Below are 11,972 nucleotides of genomic sequence, written 5' to 3'. Positions count from 1 at the left end.
GTGCTTTGCACTCAGAGGGAGCAAGAGAATAGTTTATCAGGCAGAAAACTTATAGACCTATAATTTAACCTGCCACTTATGATGTAGACCTTGTCTTGAGGGAACTCGATCCCCTGAGTATGACATGGATAATGCAGTCTTGACATTAGAGTGTCTGTGCTCACCTAAGTAGGACCCTTATAAGATTGATCCCATTCACATTTCCTCATGGAAAGTGGGAGAGAGCTCATGAGGGACACAAGGCCTCTCCCCTCCGCACTGACATATGAACAGTTAACAGTTGCTGGGAGTAGAGACTCAGTCATGCAACTGTCCATAAGTTACCTGTTCTCCTGCATGTAATTTCTCACCAACGTTCTTGTAAATAACCTCAATTAAATTTATTTGTTCACCAAGACAGATTTGGATGGAGTTGTTTCTCTGGTCCATCTTTCCCCTCTACATCAGGTACGAACTGAGACAGACACTGCCCCCCCCCCAAGGAAAAGGCATGCAACTGCTTCTCACTTAGAACATAATGTCTCCATATGTTCTGTTCTCCTCGAGAGCTCACTGCTCACTGTCTCCCTGATGAGAACAGTCAATATTTAAGTTAGTCAGCATCCTTTAGCTGTAACAAATATCTGAGGTGGTCAACTAGTGCAGAGAAAGAAGTGGTTTTAGGTCATGGTTTTGGAAATGTCAGTTCATGGCCAGCTGCTTGCTTCTGCCTTGAGGCAGTACATGAAGGCATGGAGGGCAGGGTAGAAGAAAGATGATGAACTACCTCAGCACCTCATCTGGAGAGGCAGGAAGAGAGCACTGTCCCTGTCACCTTCAAGAGCATTTCCCCCAATGGACTTATCTCCTTCAAGATCCCACCTCTTAGAGTTTCAATCCTCTCCATGTTGAGTGCAAATCTTTATCATATGGGCCTCCGGGGACGGGGAGACACTGAGGATTTAACTACAGTAACGTTAGAGAATGCCATCTCAGCCCTGGACTGAACTGTATCCAAAATGGTTCACACCCCGTGTTATATTCTTGCTCAAATAGATACCTTTATTTTCTTAATGTATTTTCATCGTTCATAATAAAATTTACTCTTAAATCTTGTCTGGCCCTGCACAGTATCTATGCCATCACAAACCTAGCTTTGCAGATCTGTACTTTAATACAGATTGAAATAAATACATAATTATTACAATAGAAATACACTCACTTCTTTTTTTTTTTTTTTTTTTGGTTTTTCAGTTTTTTGAGACAGGGTTTCTCTGTGTAGCTTTGTGCCTTTCCTGGATCTCGCTCTGTAGACCAGGCTGGCCTCGAACTCACAAAGATCCGCCTGCCTCTGCCTCCCGAGTGCTGGGATTAAAGGCGTGCGCCACCACCGCCCGGCTAAATACACTCACTTCTCTACCACTTAGGATCAACTGGTTTACCATCTGTGATGTGTACCGACCACATCTAGGGACCTGTGATGCTATGGATATGTGTTCACCATAGAGGAGGTCTCACTCTAAAATCAGGAAGGGAGAGGTGATGCTACTTGAGTGAGCAGAAGATGTAGCAATACAGAGAGATGTTTCTGATAATGTGGGAGAAGAGTGGGAGGCATAAATTCACGGGGTTATAAACACACACAAGCCTACCTAATCCCTGTGGAGGAGTAAGTGTGCACTCTCGGTGTGTTAGTTCATTCAGTAAGTAAAGTTATTTGTGTTTTCTTTGGTTTTTTGTTTGTTTGTGTGTGTTGTTATTCTGTTTCCTAGAGACAGGATCTTCAAGTCAGGCTGTCCTGAAACTTACAGCAGTCCTCCAGGCCAATCCTCCTGAGTGCCAGGGTTATAAGACCTCCTTCCCGAGCAGTTTGTCGCTATTTGGATAGATGTGGTCATTCCTTTCATTTCCATTCCTATGTTTTTATTTGTAGTTTGGGGATTATAACTAAAAAGAATTTGTGCGGCTCTCTGCTCCTCCCTGTTCCAGAGACAGCCGCATCTTTCTGTGCAGTGCCAGCCTTGTTCCTGAGACACGATGGTGAAGGTCGGAGTGAACGGCTGAATTGGACGCCTGGTTGCCAGGGCTGCCTTCCAGACTGGCAAAGTTGATATTGTTGCCATCAATGATCCCTTCATTGACCTCAACTACATGGTCTACATGTTCCAGTATGACTCTACCCATGGCAAGTTCAACGGCACAGTCAAGGCTGAGAACGGGAAGCTGGTCATCAACGGGAAGGCCATCACCATCTTCCAGGAGCGAGATCCCGCCAACATCAAGTGGGGTGAGGCTGGTGCCGAGTATGTTGTGGAGTCCACTGGTGTCTTCACCACCATGGAGAAGGCTGGGGCCCTCTTGAAGGACGGTGCCAAAAGGGTCATCATCTCCGCCCCTTCTGCTGACGCCCCCATGTTTGTGATGGGTGTCAACCATGAGAAGTACGACAATTCACTCAAGATTATCAGCAATGCTTCCTGCACCACCAACTGCTTAGCCCCCCAGGACAAGTTCATCCATGACAACTTTGGCATTGTGGAAGGACTCATGACCACAGTCCACGCCATCACTGCCACCCAGAAGACCGTGGATGGCCCCTCTGGGAAGCTGTGGCGTGATGGCCGTGGGGCTGCCCAGAACATCATCCCTGCATCCACCGGTGCCGCCAAGGCTGTGGGCAAGGTCATCCCAGAGCTGAACGGGAAGCTCACGGGCATGGCCTTCCATGTTCCTACCCCCGATGTGTCGGTCGTGGATCTGACATGCCGCCTGCAGAAACCTGCCAAGTATGACGACATCAAGAAGGTGGTGAAGCAGGCATCGGAGGGCCCACTAAAGGGCATCCTGGGCTACACTGAGGACCAGGTTGTCTCCTGCGACTTCAACAGTGACCCCCACTCTTCCATCTTCGATGCTGGGACTGGTATTGCTCTCAATGACAACTTTGTGAAGCTCATTTCCTGGTATGACAATGAATTTGGCTACAGCAACAGGGTGGTGGACCTCATGGCCTACATAGCCTCCAAGGAGTAAGAAGCCCATCCTGGACCACCCACCCCAGCAAGGACAGCAAGAGAGACCCTCAGCTGCTGAGCAGTTCCTGTCCCATCTCAGTCCCCGATACTGAGCATCTCCCTCACAGTTTCCATCCCAGACCCCCAGAACAACAGGAGGGGCTTAGGGAGCCCTACTCTCTTGAACACCATCAATAAAGTTCACTGCACCCCCCCCCCCAAAAAAAAAAAGAATTTGTGGAATCTTGGTATTCAAAACTGAATGAACAAGGATGGCATGGTTTTTCTTGTAACCTGAGTCCCTGTATCATAATGTCCATGGAATGCTATTAAAAAGGCTGAACTCTGAACTCTTTCTACTTGCGAAAGAGTAAAAATCTTTTTGTAGCTTCTGTTGTTTGTATTTTTCTTTATTCTTGAGATTTTCATACGTTTCAACAATGAAATGTGATCATATTTGTGGAGAATGTAAAAGAAATGCACCGTTTTGGGTTTTTTTTGTCAAAGGGTTAAATAAGACAAAACATCACTCTAAAAGACATTATAAAGAAGCCACATGGCAGAAATTCAAATTCCTCCAGGGTCAGCGTTTCTTGAAATCAAAATATGTGCTCAAGGTTGCACTTAGAGCATAAAATTGCATACTGCTTATCAATGGCATTACTTTAAATCAGCCAATAATGTAGGAATGTGAGGCTGAGCTCCGACCACTCAGAGTCAGCCACAGGGCCCTTTTGTGTTAGGAATTTAAAAACCAGAGAAAGCCCTGATGGGTGTGTTCACCTGTTTCATTGGGCATGGCTATACACCCTTCTGCGGATATAAAACTTTTTGCCTTGCCAAAATGCTTTGGGTTCTATGGTCATTTTCTTGTGACTCCAGACCAGTTTCTCACATAGCCACCCCCTCACTCACCCTCCATATGCTCCCTGTTCCAGCAGTGTGTCCCACTTTCAACAATTTTATCATCATGTCCTCCTCCTCTTCATCTTCATCATCTTCTATAATCTGCTAAGTCCAGTTAGTGCTGCTTATGTGTGCATGGGTACAGGACCACCCATAGGAGCATTGGATACCTACATGTGGTTCTGCACTTAAAAAAAATGGTTCTCCCTCCCACTAGCAGCTATCAACTGTCAGTAGCTCCTCAATAAGACACTGATCCTGGAGAACATGTACTCCACATGCTGGAGTTTGGGCTGGCTTACTCTTGCTCAGATAAACACAGCTGCTGTGAATCTGTAAGTGCAATAGCCATGTCATGTCCCAAAGACTTTATTTTCAGCACTCCTTACATTCCTTCTACTCTCCTCTTGTGCCATGCTCAAGAGTGGGGGGTTGAAAATCATCCCACTTAGGGCCAAGAAGCAAAGGCTTAAGTGAAGATGTTGAAGCATGTTCAGCTTAGTCATTTAAGTTAGAAAGGGCATCTTCTCAAAGTACTTCAGTAGACCATCAACCTTCCTCAGAAGAACATCCAGGCTGTAAGATGTGATGCTTCCCATATCATAAAGGAAGGATTAGTGATGAAGAAAAGCATAGACTAGGACAATGGTTATTTTCAGCTATCCATCTCTGCTTTTTAGTGCCTTTTCCCTTTCGAAACACTGTCTCCAACCGTCATGATATCATTATGAACTTTATGTTTCCAGTAAACTTTCCCCCATCATCTTGACAGAGGGGTTCACAGGACAGGGTCTGACATCCACCGAGAGTGATTGCTAGGACTCTTTTCCCCAGATGCACCAGCTAGCTCTGCCCTTGCAGGAAAGGTGTGGTGAATGGATGAGTCTGACCTGTTGGAAAGTCTTATCTTTGCAGTAAAACAAGTTGAGTTCAAATCCCATGTGAGACCCAGTGAGCTGTTTGTCTTGAGGGAAGTTAACGTTCCCTAAGCACAGCCTGTTTCCCTGGCATGCTCTGTAGGAACTCAAACACTGAGTGTTTATAAACAGCCCCAGCCCCATGCTTCTCTGAGCATCTCGCCACTGTCCTGCCATCCTAACACTTGCCTGGGAGCTCCAGAACCACAGCCAAGATGCTCCCAACAGGCTTTCCCTGTGCTTTCTAAATGCTGAACATTTCAGCTACCTTTCTTGCTCTCGAAACTCTGCATTCCAATCTGTACAGGAGAGTACTTTTATCCCCACCCAGTGATGCTTATGATGATTTCAAAAGTAAACAAAAATGTTTGACTTTGTGTAAATTATTTTAAAATGCTGTCTTTGATCTATATGTGAAGGAAATTCAAGAGTCATTTTAAACAAGTGCTAGTAAGTCTCAAACTCAAAGACACCCTCCCAGGCCCTCTTTGTCTGTCTGTCTGTCTGTCTGTCTGTCTCTCTCTCTCTCTCTCTCTCTCTCACACACACACACACACACACACACACACACACACACACACACACACACTCATACTCAGAGGACCTGCTGACTTCACAGCCTCTGGTGTTCGGCAAACATGTCAAATCATTGAACTGCAGAATTCTGTGCTCTGGCGAGTCTGGATCTCTCTTGTGCTCCCCTCTTGCCTGTATACTGTCTTCTTTGGGCTGTCAGATCAATTTTATAGTGTGTTTGGGAAGCTGATGAGGACCTGTGGGGCAGCCCCAGCTCTGGGCTGGACTAATGATCCCAGTCTGACTGCTGCTGCACATGGAGGTGGGGGAGTACCTTTTTCTAGCTTAAAATGCATGTTTGGGGGGGAAAAAACTCTCACCCAGTTCTGCATGATTTCTTTAATATCCCCCAATCAAGTCCCCAGATATAATTCTGAGCTTTTTTCTCACATGTATTTTGTTCAATATATTTTAATTGCATAAGTGGCCACCTTTGTCTTGAAGGAAAATATAATATACAGCTCACTGGGAAAGCGTGCTGCCTTGATTGGTGTAATTAAGACTTTCTGTTCAAATGAGACACAGATCAGAAGCCAGACAGAGCTTCTCCCTTCCATTACCTCAAAAACTTAAAGGGCTCTCACCTCAGTTGTCCCCATCTTAATTTAACAAAAGAAAAAAAAACACAGAAGCAAAAACAAGCCCATTTACACCGACGTCATCAAGTATCTCTGAACTCTAAAGGGGATGCCAGTGTTCCCCATGTATTACTATAATATAGGTACCAAGGGGGAAGCTCTGGAGGGTGATGTGGTAGTATCCTCTTTCTCAGAGACCAATACTGCCAGAGAAATTCTCTAGGCATTCTGGAACACTCAGAACTGCCATCGGTTCAGACAGATCTTAATATACATTAAAAATGTTTGGACATTTTTTTTATAGCAGGGCTAACAGATAACTACTGATTGGTAGAAAGACATTGCAAACTATTCATCTGACAAATGAATCCAAAAAATACAAGGAATTCAAGCAACTCAACAGAAACCCAAGTATTACAATTAAAAGTGGGCAAATAACCTGAACAGATATTTTCAGAAGAAGAGATACAAATATCTCAGCATATGAAATGGTCACCATCAGCAACCATCAGAGAAATTCAGAGAAATGCAATTCAAAGTCAGAATGAGGTACCACTGTATTCCAGTTGGGATGACTGTTATTTTTTTAAAAGTAACAAATCTGCAAAAGGAACATTCATATGCTGCAGGTCAGGGTGTAAGTGAGTATAGTCATGATATAGAACATCTCAGATTCCTAAAAAAAGCTTAAAAGTAAGTAGACTATATATGATTCCACTAACCTACTCCTGGATATATATCAAAAAGAAATGAAGTTTGTAGATATTATAACTGTAATTCTTGCTTGCTGTTTTTTATATGTAATTTTAATAGGTTAAAGTTAAAACCTTCCTTTTGTTTAGACAGGAAAGGGGAAGTGATGGGGGAATATCTTTCTGTATGCTGCAAATATGTGTTGCTCTGATTGGTTGATAAATAAAGCCATTCGGCCTATGGCAAAGCAGCTTAGAGGCAGGTGGGAAATTCAAAGAGAGAGACAGGAAGAAGGCAAGGAGAGACACCAGCAAGCCACCCAAGGAGTAACATGTAATGGGACCCAGGCAAAGCCACAGAACATGTGTCAACACATAGATTAATAGTTATGGGCTAATTTAAGATATAAGAGTTAGATAGCAAATGGCTTGAGCCATGGCCATGCAGTTATAATTAAAATTTTTTTAATTAAAAAAGAATATATTGTACGGAAAAAAATATCTTCAATAAAAATGTATTTACTCTTTAAAAAAAAGAAAGAAAGTCAGGGTGCCAAAGAAATAGCTACATACCATGTGTTTGCAGCACTATTCATGATAATCAAGAGAAGAATTAAACTGAGGTGCTCAATGGTGATCAACAGATGAACAAAATGTGGTACATATTCAAGATATTATTCAGCCACCAAAAGAATGAGATCCTGTGCTATCTGTGGCAAAGCAGATGGAACTGGAGATCATTATGTTAAGTGAAATAAGCCAGGCACAGAAAAACAAATCCACATGTACTTTTCCATAGGTGGATGCTAAAGCAGTTGATTTCAAAGAAGAGAGAGTAGAACAGTGATTAGTAGGGGCTGGGAAAGATCACATGGGAGGTGGTTTGAAGTGGGGCTGGAAATGGGGGTCACCTTACATTTAGATAGGAGACACTGTAGTGTTCTTCAGCACAAAGGGGTGGCCGTGGTTCACAAGAACTGGATAAATATTAACACCAAATAGAAGAGTCATGCTTGAAGACTCTAAACATGAAGGAACAGCAATAAAATGGAAACAGCAATTGTGATCATTATACATTGTATGCACGTGTAGAATTATCATGCTATTCCCATGACTATATATAACTATTACATGTTAAAGTTAAAAATCAAATGAAATCAGAGCTGGAGGGATGGCTCAGTGGTTAAGAGCATTTGTTGCTCTTCCAGAGGACCCAAATTTGTTCAGTTACCAGCACCCACATGGGTGTCTCACAGTCCTGATCCAGGGTATTCAACACTATCTTCCAGCCTCAGCAGGCATCTGCATACACAAGTACATACTTAACAGATATACATATTTACAAATATTTTTTTTAATTTAAAAAGTAAACAAAATTAAACATTTAAAAATATTTCACACACAATACCTGCACATAGACAATTAGAACAAATCAATTCAAGAGCTCCATACAGGAAACAGCCCAAATGACTTTCAGTGGATAACTTATTTTTAAAAGCAATTGTGATATCCCTATTACATAGACTATGACCCAGCAATGAAAAGAAATGAATCATTAATGCAGAGAGCAATAAGGGATGAATTTCAGGGAACTCTAGTGACTGGAAAAGTCAGTTCCTGAAAGTCTAACCTGTGGTGAGGGAGCATGGCTCTAAAACTGAGGGGGAGATACACGTGATGAAATTGCCGTGTGTCTTGATTGTATCAACTCTAACTGTCCAGCTGTGATATTCCATGTCGTTTTGTGAGGTATTCTCTCTGGGGGTAAGTGGAAAGAGTGTATAAGGTTATTTCTTAACAACTTCTAAAGAATCTAGAATTATCTCAAAGTTAAGAGTTTGATGGAAAAATAAGAAAATGGAAAAAAAAGTCATGAGAGAACTTTTCTTTTTATCTACTTTCTTTTTTAAATAAGTTTCATTAGTTTTTTGAGAACACCATAGTGTGTTCTAATCATATTCACCCTCCCAACTCTTCCAAGATACAGCTTCGCTTCTCCCTGGTCCACCCACCTTTGTGTCTTTTTCCTCTTTTGAATAAACCAAGACCAATTTGTGCTGCTCAAATATTCTTGGATGTGTGGTCTTCCCCTGGTATATGGTCAGCTCATCACGGGCTGCATCTTTAGAGAAAACTGACTCTCCCTCTCCCAGCACATAAGCAATTGCCAATGTTCCACTGCCGAAGGTGGGACTTCATGCCGAACCCTCCTCTCTATGTTGGGATTTGGTCTGGCTTTGGCTCGCACAGCTCTTATGTACGCTGTTACAACCCCTGAGTTCCTTCCTCAGTGTGGCTTCTCTGCTGTGTTCTGAAGACACCATTTCCTTGTCATCCTTTACCTACTTCCTTAAAAAATCTATTCTTTTTCATCTTCTTTGGTAACCCCAAACACTGCTCTACCTTTTCTGTCTTGTTTTTTGAGGCACTAATCACTTCTAGCATGACAGCATGTAATTTATACTTCACGTTTATTGCTGAGTATCTTTCTTTGCCCCCTAGAACAAAAACACAACAGACTGGAATTGCAATCGCTATTGCTTAATGATGCGTGCCAAGTGTCTAGAATGTTACTTGGCACACGAACGTTCCCACAAAATAATTGTTGAATAAAAAGACACATCATAGATTTCAGTGCAGTGATCGAGGGCCTCAGGGAAATAGAACAGCATACCATATACATAGAGAGATCAATTTCAAAGAACTGTTTCATGTAATCACAGAGGCTGGAAAGCCTGAAAGATGACCCAGCTGGATGAAGAGTCACAAAAAAAAGTCCATGTTGCTCAAGTTCAATCCCATCAGCTACAGAATTCCCTTTTGCTTGAAGGAGTCCAAAGGCTTTTTGCTGCAAAAAATCCTGCTTGCTCAGCCTTTTGTGCTGTTCCAGCCTCGACTGATTGGATAATGAAGGAAATGTACTTTACTCAAAATCTGCCAATTTAAATGTTAATCTCATGCAAATACACCTTCAGAGAAACATCTAGTATAATGTTTGACCACATATCTAGGCACCATGACCCAGCCAAGTCCATACACAAAAACAACCATCACAATCAGTATTGTACAGACTGAAGTGAAGCGAGGCTCCCGGAAACTGTAGGTAGGGTTAGTCAGCCCTTCATTTAATGGCCATATGCTATTGTGCTTTTTACTGTGAGTAATTTGCATCTCCCTGTTTACCAGCGGGCTGGTAACTACTGTGTTTTCCAGCAATGCTCAGAGCAACCTCAGAATTTTCTGTAATTTTCTACTTTTAGTATTTACAGATTTCAACACAAGGCAGGTACTTTTGTTACATCAATGCAGAAAAAGTAAACAGATTCTTAGGGCAGAGCGAAAGATGTGAATAAAGTATACGAAGCATGGCGTTTAGCCTTGTCTGGGAGGTCAGAACCCATTTCCCTTCTGTTTTGGTTCTCATCTGCAATCTTAAAAATAAAACTCTTCTTGTAAAAGAGGGTGGGTCTGAAATGTGAAGAGGAATTCAAAGCTACCTGCTTAGAATCAGCTGTGTTGGGCCCAGGATGGTTTTTATCCAAGGCTGATTCCACAAATCTCAAGTGAAGAAAGGGAAACTGAGGCAGTGGAAGGAGAAAAATGGTAATGAATGGATTCAGAGATAGATCTATAGATTAAACAGATCTAAAGCCACTGATGACGCTCCTAAGAAGTGTGTGTATACCCTCAGCACCGTCCTCCTTGGGGTGGGGATTCGGTGTAATTTTCCGCTATCTTTGCCTCTTTCGTCAGTTTTCTCATTCTCAGGTTGTTTCTGACTTCTAGAGAGCCAAGTCCCGAGATGCTGAGAAGGTTATCAGAAGGAAAAAAGAGAGATGCTGCTGACGTGGAAGTGGCCCACGCAAGAACTCTGGAGGTAGGGCTAGAGGGCGGGTCAACACCCACAGTTTCTAATGCAGACAGTCTTCTCTCCATAAGTCATTCAAAACGAGAAGGCAGAGACCAAACCAGTCTTTCCATTTCTAAGGAGAGGGATTTTGATTAAATGTCATCTTAAATCATCTAACCTACCATTACATTTCAAGATTATTTATGAAAGCAAGTTGTGGGAAAGTTTGTGCTTACGTTTTAGTAGGATGAAAACCAGTCATGTGGCTCATTACCATTTGAACCTAAAATGTCACCCATAGGCTCATTGTTTGAATACCTGGCCCCAGCTGGTGGTGGTGCTTGGGAACTTGTAGGACATGACTGGCTGAAAGTAGGTCACCAGGGTCGACTTTGGGGGGCTGTTGATATCCCAGCCCCACTTCCAGTCTTGCTCTCTACTTTCTGATCCACCAAGATGTGAACATGCTATAGTGCAAATCCCCATCACCACATCCTGGGCTGCTCTGGCCACCATACCTCCTCTACCATGATGGACTGCATCCTCTGAGACTTGAGTCCAAATCTAGCACTCCTCCGGGAGCCAGTTGTTGTGACCCAACAATTAAATCAATTGATTCATTACTAAGTAGTCTTCCAAGGTCATTCATCTTTCTGGGTGCTTCTCTAGAACAAGTTTTCAATTTATTCTTCAGCCACCACCACCACCCCCACATACACACACAGCTTTCGTGAACAGAAAATAACTTGTATCTTAAAGATGAGTTTGACAAGAGAAAAATTAAAATGAGCAGAAATGGAAATGTAACACACAAGGCAATGTAATGAAAATCTGACTACTGTGCTACCAGGGCCCTGGATTCTCTGGTGGAGGAGAGGGAATTAATATCAGCATAGGAGTTATACCCAGTGTGAGGCATTTTGTAAGAATTGCCTCAGTTGGTCCCCAGAACACCATGTAGAGGAAGAAGTGTTGGTCTACTTTATACAAGTTAAACAAGACTTAGCAAAGGGCTTCACCCAGGATCACACAGGAAAACGGTCCTCAGTTACATCTTATCCAGCCACCCTCAACATCTATGTGCCCCAGAATCACCCATACCAGCCCTGCTCCAGAACTGTGAACTCACCATCTCTGAAAATGGTCCAGAACCTTCTATTATAAATATTCCTAAAACAATTCTCACCGGTCACATTTATAAAATTTTGTTCCTAATACCTTTCTACCATTCCTGGATATTTATGAAGCCAAAATGACATAATTGACAAAAAAAATCACTATAAAAATCCAGGAAAGGCACAAAGCTACACAGAGAAACCCTGTCTCGAAAAACCAAAAAAAAAAAAAAAAAAAAAAAAATCCAATGTCAATTCAGTCAACAAGTGCTTGGCATGTAGGTTAGTGGTGAGCACTTATCTGGTCTGTGTGAAAGCCCAGGTTCAATCCCCAGCACTGACAAA

General features: G+C 42.6%; 1 pseudogene; it reads left to right on the top strand.

Moving 5' to 3' along the window:
* Positions 1–2,016: 2,016 nt before the first annotated feature.
* On the top strand, positions 2,017–3,205 carry LOC128108871 (glyceraldehyde-3-phosphate dehydrogenase-like; annotated as a pseudogene).
* The last annotated feature ends 8,767 nt before the right edge of the window (positions 3,206–11,972 follow it).

The sequence above is a fragment of the Peromyscus californicus genome, unplaced genomic scaffold (assembly GCF_007827085.1).
Source record: "Peromyscus californicus insignis strain IS unplaced genomic scaffold, ASM782708v3 Scaffold_13__1_contigs__length_99412109, whole genome shotgun sequence".
NCBI classification, from domain to species: domain Eukaryota; kingdom Metazoa; phylum Chordata; class Mammalia; order Rodentia; family Cricetidae; genus Peromyscus; species Peromyscus californicus.
Note: the sequence above shows the minus strand (reverse complement) of the source record. Positions and strands in the feature narration are given on the sequence as shown.